This window comes from Scyliorhinus torazame, chromosome 19, assembly GCF_047496885.1.
Source record: "Scyliorhinus torazame isolate Kashiwa2021f chromosome 19, sScyTor2.1, whole genome shotgun sequence".
NCBI lineage: Eukaryota > Metazoa > Chordata > Chondrichthyes > Carcharhiniformes > Scyliorhinidae > Scyliorhinus > Scyliorhinus torazame.
In genome coordinates, this window is record NC_092725.1 from 125896361 (window position 1) to 125915365 (window position 19005).

Consider the following 19005-nt stretch of genomic DNA (forward strand, 5'->3'; position numbering starts at 1 on the left):
GCAGTGCTCCAAAAGCCAGTGATTCAAAATAAACCTGTTGGACTTTAACCTGGTGTTGCAAGACTTTTTACTGTGCTCACCCCAGTCCAACGCTGGCATCTCCACATCTTTAGAGGATGAGAAGGGAGATTTAATAATGGGAAATGAGGAAATGGCCGCGGCATTGAACAGGTATTTGGCAGTCTTCACAGTGGAAGACACAAGTAACATGCCAATATTTGACAGCAAGGAGGCTATGGCAGTAGTGTTGGACAAGCTAATGGGGCTAAGGGTCCTGATAGAATGCATCCCACGGTACTAATGATGGCGGGAGCAATAGCAAATGCGCTCATGGTAATTTACCAAAATTCGGTTCTGGCAGATTGGAAAACAGCAAATGTGACGCCACTATTTAAAAAGGGAGGTGGACTAAAAGCGGGTAACTGTATGCCAGTTAGCTTAACTTCTGTAGTGGGGGAAATGCGTGAATCTATCATCAAGGAAGAAATAGCGAAACATCTGGATAGAAATGGTCCCATTGAGCAGATGCAGAATGGGTTCGTGAAAGGTGAGTCATGGTTAACTAATTTATTGGAATTCTGAGGACATTATGAGCATGGTGGACAATGGGGAACCTGTGGATGTGGTGCATCTGGATTTCCAGAAGGCATTCAACAAGGTGCCTCACAAAAGGCTGCTGCATAAGATAATGGTGCATGGCGTTGGGGGTAATGTATTAGCATGGATAGCGGATTGATTAACTATGTTAGCGGAGTTAAATGAATGGAGTTCTTCAGACTTTAACAAAACATCTTTTAATGCCACATGCATGCGGGAGAGCTAAAACTCAGCCGTCTTAACTACCAAGTTGCTCTGCTTGAACAAAGCCCCCACGCAATTCTTTATACTTTTTTGGTTCGATATAGTGATTCAACATGATATGAGTGATTCAAATAGTACAATGCAACCGATTATCAGTACCGGCAATGTGATGGGATTACAGTCATTCCCGATTAGATGATGTGGATACACTGTTTTATATACATTGCTCCTAATCGTTCCGGTGGTACATTTTGCCCACCTGCTTTGTAATACAAAAGGACCATGTCTAAACAATCGGTCCGTGATGGGGTGGTAACTGCTCCATTTCCCTGATATTTGCATGTAGCTGCTGTACAATGTCTTTCCTAGACAGGCCGGTGCCAGGCTGATCATTGTCCTATTATTTCCTGTGGAAGATGTGTTACCTGTGGCCTGCTGGCTTGTACTATGCTAATTGGATTAGGTTCTTAGATACTGTCAGTTTAACCCTTTCCAGGCAGGTTTTTCCTTGCTGCCCTAAGTGTACCTCTGAGGCTCCATTTTCCCTGCTACAAACTAACAGAAAGCAAAGAGTGGGGATAAATGGGTGTTTTTCTAGTTGGCGATCAGTGGCTAGTGGTGTGCCTCAGGGATCAGTATTGGGACCGCAATCGTTTACATTTTATATAGACTGGGACCAAGTGTAACGTGACAAAGTTCACGGATGAAAAATGAAATAAATCGCTTATTGTCACAAGTAGGCTTCAATGAAGTTACTGTGAAAAGCCCCTAGTCGCCACATTCCGGCGCCTGTTCGGGGAGGCTGTTACGGGAATTGAACCGTGCTGCTGGCCTGCCTTGGTCTGCTTTCAAAGCCAGCGATTTAGCCCTGTGCTAAACAGCCCCTGATGACACAAAAATGAATGGTAAAGTGTGCAGAGGACACAGTCTGCAGAGGGATTTAGATAATTTATGTAAGTGGACAAGGGTCTGGCAGATGAAGAATAATGTTGGTAAATGTGAGGTTATCCATTTTGGAGGAATAACAACAAAATGGACTATTATTTAAATGGTAAAAAATTGCAGCATGCTTCTGTGCAGAGGGACCTGGGTGTCCTTGTGTATAAATTGCAAGAAGTTGGTTTGCAGGGGCAGCAGGTAATTAAGAAGGCAAATGGAATTTTGTCCTTCATTGCTAGAGGGATGGAGTTTAAAAACAGGGCAGTTCTGTTGTAGCTGGATAGGGTGCTGGTGAGGCCACACCTGGAGTACTGTGTGCAGTTTTGGTCTCCTTACTTGAGAAAGGACGTATTGGCACTGGAGGGGATGCAGAGGAGATTCACTCGGTTGATTCCGGAGTTGAGTGGATTGGCTTATGAGGAGAGACTGAATAGACTGGGACTATATTGATTGGAATTTAGAAAAATGAGGGGGGAATCTTATGGATAGAATAAAATTATGGAGGTAATAGTTAAGATAGAAGCAGGGCGGTTGTTTCATCTGGTGGATGAAACTAGAACTAGGGGCATAGCCTCAAAATAAGGGGGAACAGATTTAGGACTGAGTTGAGGAAAAACCTCTTCACCCAAAGGGTTGTAAATCTGCAGAATTTTCTGCCCAGTGAAGCAGTTGATGCTACCTCGTTAAATGTTTTTAAGGCAAAGGTAGATAGATTTTTGAACGGTAAAGGAATTAAGGGTTATGGTGAGTGGGCGGGTAAGTGGAGCTGAGTCCACAAAAATATCAGCCATGATCGTATTGAATGGCGGAGCAGGCTCGAGGGGCCAGATGGCCGACTCCTGCTCCTAGTTCTTATGTTCTTATCTTACGTTCTTATGAAAAGTCCAAATGTGCATGCATTCCAGCAGGTTTCTGGACACTGATCAACATTGGAATTATATTGTCTTCACCTACTGATGGATGCTGAGGTAAACTTGTGCTCCCATTGCTGTCCTGACAACTCAATTCAGCACAGAGCAGGGATTGAGTATTGACCACCCTGATTTACATAGCACTGCAACAGCTCCAAAGAGGTTCAATAAAATTTGCAAAATATCTTCCATTTCTTCCTTATGCAGTAACTATGGCATGCAACCAAAGTCACGCAGCATAATTCCATCAGCAAATTAAGCTAATAAAAATGGCACTTTTCAGCTGATCGCTATTGTGCCTCTCGGGTGGAAGAATGTCTGGTTCCTGGGAATCTGTACCATGGTGTATGCAGCTTCTGCGTTCCAGTGATTTCCTAGATTCATTTCAACACCATCTGAAACCTTGATAATGTTTCCATTGTGTCGATCATCGCCTAAATGTCCCATTCTCCGCATAATAAGGGGCACTAATCATCGCTTACATTCTACAATATACATTTTAGTGGGGGAGTGCCGACGGTGAGTTTTTTAACCTTAAAATCCAGTTTGTTTTTTGAAGTTTACCCCAGTGGAGTGAAACTGTACTAAGAGTGGTTTGCCTTGGGCAACTATTCATGATGGTCTGTGTGCTAACTGATTGTGTTGTGTTAGTAAACATAACCCCTGAAACTGATTACTTTGTGCCGAATAAGTACTGGCTGGTTTAGCACACTGGGCTAAATCGCTGGCTTTTCAAGCAGGCCAGCAGCACGGTTCAATTCCCGTACCAGCCTCCCTGAACAGGCGCCGGAATGTGGCGACTGGGGGCTTTTCACACAGTAACTTCATTGAAACCTATTGTGACAATAAGCGATTTTCATTTCACTAAGAACGGAGCAGTTACGTTTTGCATTGGTAATAAAATGAAAGACAAATTCTGCGCCACATTGCCTCAATGATCCATTAAGGAAGCTGTAACATCTACGGTATGTTGATAATAGGCATTAGCAATTGTACCAAACAATCAATGACCCGAAAATGAGTGCACTGACTTAATATTTTCTGAACTCGTTACCAGTTACTAAAAAAAGGCAGCACACAAGTTGCTTCTACATTATCATAGAATTCCTACAGTGCAGAAGGAGGCCAATCGGCCCATTGAGTCTACACTGAACCTTCGAAAGAGCATCCTACCTAGGCCCACTCTCCGTCACTGTATCCCTGTAACCACACCCAGCTTTTGGACACGAAGGGGCAATTTATCATGGCCAATCCACTTCACCTGCACATCTTTGAACAGCGGGAGGAAACCGGAGCACCCAGAGGAAAACCACGCAGACACAGGGAGAATGTGCAAACTCCACCCAGACAGTTGCCCAAGGCCGGAATTGAACCCGGGACCATGGAGCTATGAGGCATCAACCACTACCACCGTGACATCAATCATTTTTTTAAAATAAATTGAGAATACGCAATTATTTTTTTCCAATTAAGGGGCAATTTAGCATAGCCAATCCACACATCTTTAGGTTAGGGGGGGTGAAACCCACGCAGACACGGGGCAAATTACACATGGACAGTGACCCCAGGCCGGGATCGAACCCGGGTCCTCAGCTCCGTAGGCAGCAGTGTTGAGCACTGCGCCATCGTGCTGCCCTGTACCACCGAGCCATGAATTATGATAGCCATTGCTTTCTGACACATGGCGGCACAGTGGTTAGCACTGTTGCTTCACAGCGCCAAGGTCCCAGGTTCGATTCCCAGCTTGGGTCACTGTGTGGAGTCTGTACGTTCTCCCTGTGTCTGTGGGTTTCCTCCGGGTGCTCTGGTTTCCTCCCACAAGTCCTGAAACACGTGCTGTTAGGTGAATTGGACATTCTGAATTCTCCCTCAGTGTATCCGAACAGGAGCCAGAGTGTGGCGACTTGGGGATTTTCACAGTAACGTCATTGCCGCGTTAATGTAAGCCTACTTGTGAAAATAATAAAGATAATTACTATTATTATGGATCTTATTTGGCTGCTGATAGTACCACTGAAAATAAATGTACTGGTCTCAAATCCAATAGCTTGAATGATCTGGGTTTTACCCGATCTGCTGTTGGCTCTCTGAACATTGCAGACATTCTAATATGTATAGTTCATGCATACAGTGACCAATATATCAATGACTGACATAAACAAATTGTGTGCGAATGATGGAAGAGGTTGTGTGGAGAGCGACACAATTGTAACAAGTTAAAGTAGGAGAGCAGTACACATTTCTCTTGTGAAACCTTGGAAGAGTCCACCTCCAGGCTAAAAACAACTACAGAAGGTGTTTAATTTTTTCAGGTGGCGGGTGGAAGAACAATAGCTCCAATTTTCTCGGTTCATCCCCTAAAGTCCACTAGTATCGGGCCTAAGTATTCATTTGTTATGCACAAGCTTAGGGGGTGACTGATGACAACTAGAGTCCCTTCATTTACATGTAAATTGTCCCTTGGTTTGCTGGAAGTCTTTACCACTGAGGCTGACCTTGCATGAATCTTTTAACAGTTCACTCAATAGTAATTTGAAAGGGAATCTGGTTGCTTTTTGTCCTCCCTAACCTGCAATTCTTCAAAAATTATTTTTGCAATAAATTTGGAGTTCACAATTCTTTTTTCCCCGGTTAAAGGGCAATTTTGCGTGGTCTATTCACCTACCCTGCACATTTTTTCGGGTTGTGGGGGTGAAACCCATGCAGTCATGGGAGAATGTGAGACTCCACACGGACAGTGACCCGGGGCGGGGATCGAACCCGGGTCCTCGGCGCACGGGGATAATTATGTGAGACAGCAGTGCGCCACCGTGCTGCCCTAAACTGCAATCCTGAGACCAATTACTGCCCTGGCTGTGATTGGCTAAAGTAGTGAGTTAACTGGGATCAATACTACACGGATTAATACCATCACTGAGTAATGAACTAAGAAAAAACAGAACCTGTGATGCTACGCCAACTTGCCAGAGTACCACACGCCACCACGTAATTCTCCTCATTTGAAATAGGTGGGTTAAATGTATACTATAAACTTAGATTCAGGAAATACACCAAGAGACAATTTACATGTAAATGAGGTATCCAATGCGAACACATATATTTACAGTAAAACTTAAATCTTCTATTAATAAATCAAAATAATAATGGTGCTTTCTCCATTCTATCTTTCCATGTACACTGAACTGGGAAAATGGAGGTTTACTTATAATTAAAACCTATATTATTGTCGCAAGTAGGCTTACATTAACACTGCAACTGAAGTTACTGTGATAATCCCCTAGTCACCACACTCGGGTACACTGAGGGAGAATTCAGAATGTCCAATTCAACTAACAAGCACGCCTTTCGGGAGTTGTGGGAGGAAACTCGGAGCACCCGGAGGAAACCCACTCAGAATGCACAGACCGTGCCCCAAGCAGGAATCGAACCTGGGACCCTGGCACGGTGAAGCACCCATGCTAACCACTGTGCTACCGTGCTGTCCAGTTCTTATGTGGTGAGTCACTGTTACTGACCACGTGTTGGTTACAGACTACAAGCCAATTGAGCTATGCAAATACAGATCTATAATTAAAAATCTCTGATCCAGAGTTATCATTCAAAAGACCTTTCACCAATCATTGAACCTTCCCCTTTCTCTCAAACCTCTAAGGCACCCGTCAACCAGAAGTATTCCCCTAAACTGGGCTAATTCATTCATCATCGGCAGAAACATTGAAATTACCAATGATGGCCTGTCATAACAAAGGACCTTTGCATCAATTTTCTCAATCGTTCCAACAATCTTTAAAAAAGACAAACAGAGTTCCAGGTCATGGACTGAATTGCTGGTGCACTAACCCAGTTGTCAGCAAAATGATGCTGATGTTATATTCACTCAACATTGACGTATTAACCTTTCCTTTGTTTGACAGAAACTAAAACTCAGATGTGTATTAATTGACCTTTGATACTATTCCTGTTTCTAGCAGCAACAGCTCACACAAACCATAATTATCCCCGTGCGCACGTTCACTCGCAATAATGATGCAGGAAAATAGCTTCTTTGTTGTACTGATATTCAGTAAACTCCACCACAGGTCACTATTCTTGCTAACCTAATATTTTATTGTACATAGTGTTTGCTAATCCAAATTCACGTTTGACAAGCTGCGATTGAACCCACCACATCACCCACTCAGTAAGTGGTGCTTTTGATGCCAGCTTCAAACCCCAACCCGGGGCCCAATGCATCCAACTCAAATCTTATTCCCTTCTGCCTAACGTAGAGCCTGAAACTCTCAATGTGTCTGCATCCCGCTTGTCTTGAGCTCTCTTTCCTTGCTTTCATCATTCTTTTTCACGCACCAGATTGCAGATCAGTGAAGAATATCCTCTTGTCTTCACGTTAGCCAAGGATTTCATATCAGTCTTGTGTTATCATTAGCTGAGATAGCATAGAAAGCTTTCCGTGAGTAATTGTTTTATTCTTCCAATAATGTGCTTTGCTGTTTCAGGATGACTTAGCTAGTTGTGGTAGTCACCACAGTTGTATTATATTGTATATAAGTGTTTTACGGTAAGGCCCCTGTACTACAGGTACGGGGGTAGATCCCTGCCTGCTGGCTCCGCCCAGGAGGCGGAGTATAAATGTGTGTGCTCTCCGAACAGCAGCCATTTTGTAAGCTGCTGTAGGAAGCCACACATCTCTGTGTAATAAAGCCTCGATTACATTCTACTCTCGTCTCGTCGTAATTGATAGTGCATCACTAGTCTAGGCTGAGAATAAATAAAACTCAACCACAAGTATGTGGTAACCACAGAGCCACAAAACAAACATCTTAGTGGCCTAGCTCCATCCAATTCTACTTTCATAAAAGAAATTGCGGGTGAAGTTCTTTGAACATTTAATTCCTAAAACCTTTGGATTTCAGCTGGCCAAATTTGATGAATTTCCAGTTGATGTCATTGGAGGGAGTGTCGTTACTTGCAAGAGAAATCACCCCGTTGCACTGGGGGTGACGAGGAAGAATGAATATCAGTGAATTCTTGCCCTTGGCAACATCACCTCTGGACCTGGAATCGCCTCCCACTGCACATACTGGCAATGCCCAGTTCCACCTCTGCTTGCCACCCCTCTCGTAATTCCTCCGCTAACCTCTGTGCTGTCGGATTGCTTGTCTGACATCCTGTCTTGACTGAGACACAGTTTCCACCACCGAAACATTAGATAAACCACAGCCATCCTCTTTGGCCCTCACCACCAACTCCTTACCCTTCTACCAATTCTGCTGCTATTCTAGACTCCTCACCCACCATGATTCCCAATCTCGCCAGGACCTTGTAGCCAGGTGAGCACTCTCCAGGCCACCTGACACTGTACCATCCTGAATCCAGCAAGCTGCATTAGGACACCTAACTGGCTCTTATTTAAATGACGCCCCGCCTTATTATGATTTCCAAGGCAGCTGGCCAGTGTACCATCACTGCCTGTAATTTAAAACCTATTTGTCTCATCTGAAGATGTGTGGGTTAGGTGGATTGGCCATGCTAAATTACCCTTAGTGTCCAATAATGTTAAGTAGCGGTCACTGGTTTACGGGGATAGGGTAGAGACGTGGGCTTGAGCAGGGTGCTCTTTGTAAGGGTCGATGATGATTCGATGGGCCGAATGGCCTCCTTCTGCACTGTAAATTCTATTCTGTGATCCATCCCTCTGTCACCTCTAGGATTGACTATTCCAATGCTCCCTGGCCAAGCTTACTTCTCCCTCCTCTATGAATCTCACCTCATCCAGTCTGTATTCTACCACATACTCACCCATCACATTTTATTCTTGCTGACCTCATTGACCCCCTCTTTCCCAGACACCTCAAATTTAAAATTATAATCCTCATACTCAAATCCCTTCTTGATCTCACCTTCCTGATTGGTACAACACCTAGCCCCTAAAAGTTCTGTTCCTCTGACACTGGACTAATGTCCGCTCATTTGCCTGGCTGACCTTTCACTTTCTACCCTCCATAGACATGAACTTACCAACACTCTGCCGCCCAAGTGCTAAAGCACGCTGACCCCTCTCCACCCTCGACCCCGGTATTCACTGAATTACCATTCCCAGTCCAGCAACACTTTTAAAACGAACAAACTCATTTTCAAAACCCTCCGTGCTCCGGCCCTTCGCTATCCCTATAATCTCCTGCGGCCTGACAGCTCACTGAGATTTCTGTATTCTTCCCATTCTGGTTTCTTGAACATCACCAATTCCACTTGCTCCAGTAGCCCAGGAATCCAGTGGAATAAGATTAGACATAGTCAACACGGTTTCGTGAAGGGTAGGTCGTGCCTCACAAACCTTATTGAGTTCTTTGAGAAGGTGACCAAACAGGTGGATGAGGGTAAAGCAGTTGATGTGGTGTATATGGATTTCAGTAAAGCGTTTGATAAGGTTCCCTACGGTAGGATACTGCAGAAAATACGGAAGCATGGGATTCAGGGTGATTTAGCAGTTTGGATCAGAAATTGGCTAGCTGGAAGAAGACAAAGGGTGGTGGTTGATGGGACGTGTTCAGACTGGAGTCCAGTTACTAGTGGTGTACCACAAGGATCTGTTTTGGGGCCACTGCTGTTTGTCATTTTTATAAATGACCTGGAGGAGGGCGGAGAAGGATGGGTGAGTACATTTGCAGATGACACTGAAGTCGGTGGAGTTGTGTACAGTGTGGAAGGATGTTACAAGTTACAGAGGGACATAGATAAGCTGCAGCGCTGGGCTGAGAGGTGGCAAATGGAGTTTAATGCAGAAAAATGTGAGGTGATTCATTTTGGAAGGAATAACAGGAAGACAGAGTACTGGGCTAATGGTAAGATTCTTGGCAGTGTGGATGAGCAGAGAGATCTCGGTGTCCATGTACATAGATCCCTTAAAGTTGCCACTCAGGTTGAGAGGGTTGTTAAGAAGGCGTACGGTGTGTTAGCTTTTATTGGTAGAGGGATTGAGTTTCGGAGCCATGAGGGCATGTTGCAGCTGTACAAAACTCTGGTGCGGCCGCATTTGGAGTATTGCGTGCAATTCTGGTCACAGCATTATAGGAAGGATGTGGAAGCATTGGAAAGGGTGCAGAGGAGATTTACCAGAATGTTGCCTAGTGTGGAGGGAAGATCTTATGAGGAAAGGCTGAGGGACTTGAGGCTGTTTTCGTTAGGGAGAAGAAGGGTTAAGAGGTGACTTAATTGAGGCATACAAGATGATCAGAGGATTGGATAGGGTGGACAGTGAGAGCCTTTTTCCTCACATGGTGATGTCTAGCACGAGGGGACATAGCTTTAAATTGAGGGGAGATAGATATAAGACAGATGTCAGAGGTAGGTTCTTTACTCAGAGAGTAGTAAGGGTGTGGAATGCCCTGCCTGCAACAGTAGTGGACTCCCCAACACTAAGGGTATTCAAATGGTCATTGGATAGACATATGGACGATAAGGGAATAGTGTAGATGGGCTTTAGAGTGGTTTCACAGGTCGGCGCAACATTGAGGGCCGAAGGGCCTGTACTGCGCTGTAATGTTCTATGTTCTAAGAATCCGACCGTCACCTACCTCATGCTCACCCCAGACCACCCCCTCTCTTGTCCTTCCAGTGGCTGTTTTTCTGCAATATCTTCCTCAAATAAAGTTTCAGATTTTGGGGTTTTTTTTTGTTTACAGACCTGATGCAAAATTCCAATCCTGTCCACACGTCCACCCATCCTGAAGGAATAACTTTCTAATATTTAATTCACCTCTTGAAACTCCCAGACAAATAAAAGCAGTATCAGAATGGTGGGTATTTGTTTTAACACATCACTTTACCTCTGCTGGTGTACAGTTTGATCCCCTTACTTGAAGGAGGATGTCGCTGCATTGGAGGCAGTTCAGAGGAGGTTCACTAGATTTGAGTCCAGACGTGAGGGGTTTGTCTTTTGAAGCGAGTTTAAGCAGTTTCTGCCTATGCTCTGTGGAGTTCAGAAGAATAAGAGATCTAAATGAGATAGATAAGATGATAAAGGGGATTGACAAAGTAGAGGTAGAGAGGATGTTTTCTCTTGTGGGGCAATCTAGAATGAGAGGTCATAGTTTTAGGATAAGAACAGAGTTGAGGAGAAATACTTCTCCCAAATGCTCGTGAATCTGGAATTCGTTACCCCGGAGTGCGATAGATGCCAGGATATTGAGTGAATTTAAGGGGGAGCTAGACAGATTTTTAATTAGTAATGGGTTGAAGGGTTATGGAGAACGGGCAAGAAAATGGAGTTGAGGCCGAGATGAGACCAGCCATGATCATGTTGAATGACGGAGCAGATTTGAATGGCTGAATTGCCCACTCCTGGTTCCTAGTTCTTATGTTCTTCTGCTGCATTATTGTTTAATGGTTAAAGCCCTTTTTAATGATGCACTGATAATTCAGTAAACAAGAATGTCAACAGTACATTGAATCTAACAATTTTGGTTCTGCAGCAATAAGCTTTTATTGAATCTAAATTTCAACAGCTCTCTGCAGCAAACATTAATTTTACTGCTTACTGGTCTCTAAGCACAAGGGTCATTTGTAATAATCTTAGTGGTTTTCCATTTTGTTTCCCCGAGATGAAAGGTTCAAAGTGACACATAAAAATAAAGTTTGGATATGCTCTTTAAATGAGGTCACTGGATGTTACATAAACAAAACCAGGACCACATCGTTAACATCAATCTTATTTGTTTAGAAGACTGAAAAAGCACTTCTGAACGCTGGTATTTTTGAACAGGATCTGAAAGGAGAAGTATCAGATGAAAAGTGACTCAAATATGGCAATTTCTATTTCCAGGTTTTCAATAGCCTTCAGTTTTCCCTCCCATGTAACTAAAAAGCACATTCACATCAAATTCTAAAAACAGTGATTAAATCTTTGTAACATATTTGATAGTATAAAGGCTGTTGAATAAACAGGGATTCTCTATAGTAAGCATAGCAAAGAGCATTGGTTACAGATTAACAAAAAGTCTTCCCAAGATGAGGACAAGCTATTTGGAGGAGACATTCAAGTTACAGCCACTCGTTTTGCTCCTGTTAAAATGACCATTGTGCCTCGGGTCTTGGAAGTATAATCTATGTGCTCGATCTAGATTGTAAGTACACCAGACTCCATCTTGACTCGGATGGTTTTCAGTTGTTCAGGATTCCTTAAGCATGCCTGAAACAGGCATTAGGCTCCCTAAGTGCAAATCAGCTTCACACATCCAAGACTATGAATATAAAATTGAGGTCTTCAATGGATTGCTGGAAACCGCTCAAAAATGTCCTCCAGAATCTTTGCGCTGCCTATTTAAGGGTTAAGTAAAATTAAAATGCCTGTGTTTAATCCTTACAGATTAGGTTAAAAATCATCAAAACCCAAATTATGACATTTTAATTTGCAATTTATTACCAAAGAATCTAGCTGAAAAGAATTGTGCACAACAGGATTCATTTTATTCGCTGAAATACATTGAACATTTTAGGCATCACGCATAACTTTTATAAGTTTCTAGTCTTTTAAGTACAATTTTGATTGTCTTGAGATACAGTATGGAATGTAGTCTCAAACATTCCGGGTTCGATCCCGGCCCCGGGTCACTGTCCGTGTGGCATTTTCACATTCTCCCTGTGTTTGTGTGGGTCTCACCCCAACAACCCAAAGATGTGCAGGGTAGGCGGACTGGCCACGCTAAATTGCCCCTTAATTGGAAAAAAAATGAATTGGGTATTCTAAATTTACGGGAAAAAAAGGAATGGTGTTGAGGTCTTTTAAATCCTAAATTATAACCATGCCTCTTTAATCTTTATAATCTGATTTACTATTGAAGATCATTTATTTTTATTGAAATGCCTAATTTGCTACTACATTTTGGAAATAAATTAATTATCAAGCATTAGACTTCAGTTAAACTACGATACTCGTCAATCTCAAGACCAATTCTAATTTTCCACGTTGAAATTTTTTAACTTCCTTCATGGGATGTGCGTGTCACTGGGGAGACCAACACTCTGTTGCCCATAGTAGCATCAGAGGGTGAGGAACATGGAACCATTGAGGATAGGGGAGAAAGCAGATGCGCACAAGAGGAACAGAAGGAAAATGGGACAGGGATTTGCGGAGTAATACAGGAGGGGAAATGGGAGAGGAGTGTGTGGGGAAGGTGAGTCTCAAGCTGAGTGGATGGGGAGATGAAGGGAGGGAAAAGATGATGAGGACAGAAGGGGGGAGCAAATCAGGAAGAGAACAGGAAAGGAGAGAAGGGAAGATAGGAGCTAGACTGGGGAATGGAACAAGAATAGCGATAGCGATGTGAAGGGAAAGGTGGACGGAGGGGCAGAGAGATGGGGCAAAATGGCAGTGATAGAATGGAGTTTCATAGACAGTAGGAGGGAGGTGGTAAGCGCACACTAGGACAGAGCTTAAATAAGAGCTTCAGAAAAAGTGGGGGAAAGGGGGTCTTGGAAAGTGAACATTGTGAGGCATGTGGGGAATTGTGAGTCAAGTGATGTGAAACAAAATGAAATGAAAATCGCTTATTGTCACAAGTAGGCTTCAAATGAAGTTACTGTGAAAAGCCCCTAGTCGCCACATTCCGGCGCCTCTTCGGGGAGGCTGGTACGGGAATTGAACCCGCGCTGCTGGCCTTGTTCTGCATGACAAGCCAGCTGTTTAGCCCACTGTGCTAAACCCGCCCCTCTTTGTTGTGCTTTGTTCTTGCCTGGCAGACAGCATTGACTTAAACAGAAAGGAAAAGCTTGGGCTGGGTTCTCTCGCCACACAGCTGTGTGTTTCTCAGCGGCGTGCTGTTTACTGGCGGTGGGAATCTCTACTCTTGCCGCTTGTCAATGTGATTTCCCATTGAAGCCACCCCATGCCACCGGGAAACCAGCGGGCGGAATGAGCTACCGGCAAGAGCAGAGAATCCTGGGGAATTAGATAAAACAGGCAATCTATCCAATATCAGATTGACGCACCCTCTCGAATTTGTTCCGGATGCCAGACCAGATTCCACAGTGGCTAAGATACTGGACCAGAAACACAACTTTTTTTATTTTTAAGACTGCAGAAAGATAGATTTGCTCCAGGAGTGATTGTATGAGAAATAGGGCTTGGGTATTTTTGCAAACAAAACTTTATTGAAACACCATTTAAACTTTTAAATTACAAACCTAACAAGAACAGCTTACAGATATCTCTTAACCCTAACACACAATTTCCCATTAAACAGCACATAAAATGAACATACAGCTCTCAAGTCCACTTATGCAGGCAGGCAAAAATTATACTTGCACAGACAGAACATATTCCTGCTGTGCAGCTCCTTCAAATTCCTTGTCAAAATCCTGGGTTGAATTCTCCGATTTTAAGACTAAGTGCTGACGCCATAGTAAAAACTGTGGTCTTTTACGCCAGGAAAACTGGCGTCAAAAGGCCACCGATTCCCCATTTTGCCAGCAGGGAGACGTCGTAGAGTTGCCGGTTCAGAGGCCGTGCATGTGCACGGCGGCAGCCTGCAGCAGCCGTGCCGTGCTCCATGGCGGACTCAGCCCGCGGACCTGGACTGCCAAAGTAGTGTCCCGAATCGGCCGCTCGTGCGCCCCGGACCGCCGCCTGCCACAGGATTTGGATAGGTTAGGTGTCCGGGATAATTTCCTGGAACAGTATGTAATGGAACCTACAAGGGAACAAGCGGTCCTAAATCTGGTCCTGTGTAATGAGGCAGGATTGATTAATGATCTCATAGTTCAGGATCCTCTTGGAAGGAGCAACCACAATATGGTGGAATTTAAAATACAGTTGGAGGATGACAAGGTAAAATCAAACACTAGTGTTTTGTGCTTAAACAAAGGTGATTACAATGGGATGAGAGAAGAACTAGCTAAGGTAGACTGGGAGCAAAGACTTCATGGTGAAGCAGTTGAGGAACAGTGGAGAACCTTCCGAGCGATCTTTCACTGTGTTCAGGAAAGGTTCATACCGCCAAAAAGGAAAGACGGTAGAAAGGGGAAAAATCGACCGTGGATATCTAAGGAGGTGAGGGAGAGTATCAAATTGAAGGAAAAAACATAAAAAGTGGCAAAAATTAGTGGGAGACTAGAGGACTGGGAAGTCTTTAGGGGACAACAGAAAGCTACTAAAAAAGCTATAAAGAAGAGTAAGGTAGACTATGAAAGTAAACTTGCTCAGAACATAAAAGCAGATAGTAAAAGCTTCTACAAATATATAAGACAAAAAAGAGTGGCTAAGGTAAATATTGGTCCTTTGGAAGATGAGAAGGGAGATTTAATAATAGGAGACGGGGAAATGGCTGAGGAGCTGAACAGGTTTTTTGGGTCAGACTTCACAGTGGAAGACACAAATAACATGCCAGTGACTGATGGAAATAAGGATATGATAGGTGAGGACCTTGAGATGATTGTAATCACTAAGGAGGCAGTATTGGGCAAGCTAATGGGGCTAAAGGTAGACAAGTCTCCTGGCCCTGATGGGATGCATCCCAGAGTGTTAAAAGAGATGGCTAGGGAAATTGTAAATGCACTAGTGATAATTTATCAAAATTCACTAGACTCTGGGGTGGTCCCAGAGGATTGGAAAGTAGCAAACGTGACACCACTGTTTAAAAAAGGAGGTCGGCAGAAAGCGGGTAATTATAGGCCGGTAAGCTTAACTTTGGTTGTAGGGCAAATGCTGGAATCTATCATTAAGGAGGAAATAGCGGGGCACCTGGAGGGAAATTGTCCCATTGGGCAGACACAGCATGGGTTCATAAAGGGTAGGTCGTGTCTGACTAATTTGGTAGAATTGTTTGAGGACGTTACCAGTGCAGTAGATAACGGGGAGCCAATGGATGTGGTATATCTGGATTTCCAGAAAGCTTTTGACAAGGTGCCACACAAAAGGTTGCTGCATAAACTAAAGATGCATGGCATTGAGGGTAAAGTGGTAGCATGGGTAGAGGATTGGTTAACTAACAGAAAGCAGAGAGTGGGGATAAATGGGTGCTTCTCTGGTTGGCAACCTGTAACTAGTGGGGTCCCTCAAGGATCAGTGTTGGGCCCGCAGTTGTTCACAATTTACATAGATGATTTGGAGTTGGGGACCAAGTGCAATGTGGCAAAGTTTGCAGACGACACTAAGATGAGTGGTAAAGCAAAAAGTGCAGAGGATACCGGAAGTCTGCAGAAGGATTTGGATAGGTTAGGTGAATGGGCTAGGGTCTGGCAGATGGAATTCAATGTTGCCAAGTCTGAGGCTATCCATTTTGAGAGGAATAACAGCAGAATGTATTATTATTTAAACGGTAAGATGTTAAAACATGCTGCTGTGCAGAGGGACCTGGGTGTGCTGGTGCACGAGTCGCAAAAAGTTGGTGTGCAGGTGCAACAGGTGATTAAGAAGGCTAAGCGAGTTTTGTCTTTCATTGCTAGAGGGATGGAGTTCAAGACTAGGGAGGTTATGCTGCAATTGTATAAGGTGTTGGTGAGGCCACATCTGGAGTATTGTGTTCAGTTTTGGTCTCCTTACCTGAGAAAGGACATATTGGCACTGGAGGGAGTGCAGAGGAGATTCACTAGGTTGATCCCAGAGTTGAGGGGATTAAATTATGACGAGAGGTTGAGTAGACTGGGACTGTACTCATTGGAGTTCAGAAGGATGCGGGGGGATCTTATTGAAACATATAAAATTATGAAGGGAATAGATAGGATAGATGCGGGCAGGTTGTTTCCACTGGTCGGGGAAAACAGAACTAGGGGGCATAGCCTCAAAATAAGGGGAAGTAGATTTAGGACCGAGTTTAGGAGGAACTTCTTCACCCAAAGGGTTGTGAATCTCTGGAATTCCTTGCCCAGTGAAGCAGTTGAGGCTCCTTCTTTAAACGTTTTTAAGAAAAAGATAGATACCTTTCTGAAGAATAAAGGGATTCGGGGATATGGTGTACGGGCCGGAGAGTGGAGCTGAGTCCACAAAGATCAGCCATGATCTCATTGAATGGCGGAGCAGGCTCGAGGGGCCAGATGGCCTACTCCTGTTCCTAGTTCTTATGTTCTTATGTTCTGTGGCAGCTTTTCATGACCTCTCCTGGTTGCTTTCCAAATCCTTCTGCCCCCACCTGATCAAACAGGGTTCTTTTATCCCTCAAAAATGGTTCTGCCCAGAAGTGAACTCATCACCGTTTTTTGGGCTTTTGATGACCACTTCTGTTTACACAAAAGAACAGGGCAATGCAATGAATATGCAACTAACCTCCAATTTACAGACAAAAGAGGCCATCAGACTTTGTAATGGGCTAATGGCTGGTCAGATCAGAGTGTCCCGGAGGACAATGGATCTTGGGTGAATCACCCCAGCTAAACAGGGGTATCCGGTTTAGTTCCTATTAACAATTTTAAGTTGGAATGGGACAATGTAACTCAGGCCAGGTGTGGGCGTATACATCTGACTCAGCGCTACAGTTTTACCCTCGCAGTCTGTTAACCCCTAAATTACCCACTACATCTTCGATGCAATTTCCTGACATCACCCTATTGTATCAAGTTGAAAATAGATTAACATAGAATTTACAGTGCAGAAGGAGGCCATTCGGCCCATCGAGACTGCACCGGCTCTTGGAAAGAGCACCCTACCCAAGGTCAACACCTCCACCCGATCCACATAACCCAGTAACCCCACCCAACACTAAGAGCAATTTTGGACACTAAGGGCAGTTTATCATGGCCAATCCACCTAACCTGCACATCTTTGGACTGTGGGAAGAAACCGGAGCACCCGGAGCAAACCCACGCACACACGGGGAGGATGTGCAGACTCCGCACAGACAGTGACCCAAGCCGGAATCGAACCTGGGACCCTGGAGCTGTAAAGCACACTGTGTGTTACAAATGCTGATGCTGGAATAATACTCCTGCCCCATCTCACTCCCTGCCACACCATGGTATATTAAAAAATCATAGGATTGATTTATTCATAAACACAGAAGTGTAAACTTTCTTTGCAGATTAAAATGAACATGTTTTTAGTTAGTCCTTCACAAATATCCCAACCAAGAAATGTTGTTTCCCGTGTCCCGCTGAATTTTTTATTTACAAGCTTGTCAATAAAGGTATTTTTTTACATGGATAATAACATGCCTGCCTGCTGCTGATCCTTAGTGGCACAGTGGGTAGCACTGTTGCTTCACAGCTTCAGGGTCCCAGGTTCGATTCCCGTCACACACTCTCTATGCGTAGTCTGCACGTTCTCCCTGTGTCTGTGTGGGCTTCCTCCGCGCGCTCGGGTTTACTCCCACAAGTCCCGAAAGACGCGCTTGTTAGGTGAATTGGATATTCTGCATTATCCTTCTATGTACCCGAACAGACGCCGGAATGTGGCGACTAGGGGCTTTTCACAGTAACTTCATTGCAGTGTTAATGTAAGCCTACTTGTGACAATACAAATTATTATAAGTTGGGAGAACTTTTCAATGGAAAATGTACGAATGCCTATTTTCTCCACAAAATCATGTGCCTGCAGCTTTGAAATGTGGACCAAGAAATTTCACCCGCGGTGGTTATTTTCTGGTCGCTGATCGACCTCCGAAGGCCTCGGCATAATGGGCAAAACGCCTGTGTGCATTTCTCGCCAAGTTGGATAAGGTGGTTCTGCTGATGTCAAGAACAATTAAAAGAAGAAATGGTTTATTCGAATTTCCCTTCCACGGGGTCTGCTTTCCATATATCAATGCCCCAGTGCTTCACCCACCACTTTCAGAGCTCACACCATGTGGCACTAACCTCTGTGAAAGATTCCCCCACCAGTGAGAGCTGAAGGGATGACACAGTGCTACAGGTTCATTGCTGGTTTTGAATTTCCAGCTGCTGGGTAACTTCTGGAAGTCTTTTGCTGTCTCTTATCACCCTGGAAAGTTCAATTTGTGTAAATAGAGAAGGGTTTTGCTGGCGTTGTACTGTTATTGCCTGCCTCAGATATCGTCTGGGTGGTCTCATAAGGCTGTCTTTGGATGAGTGGAAGCAGCAAGGAAGACATCACACAGCAGCTGCCAGGAGAGGGAGAAGGAGGTGTATTGTGCAGGAGACCGCAATGACAGTCGGTACTCAGGGAGCACCTTTCCCATGTAAACCTTGTCCAGCAATAAAGACTTGAGGGCTTTCACTGGACTATGGAGGCTGCCCCCGGGCTATATTGCCTGCTACAGCCACTACTGAAGTCTTGCACCACAGCATAGACAGCACTGTCTGTAGGTGTCACAGTCACGGTGACAATAGGTGACAATCCGCTGAAATTCCCAGATAAGGATTGCACGTCGATTGTCCGGGAACTGTAAACTCCCCACCCCGGCCCCAC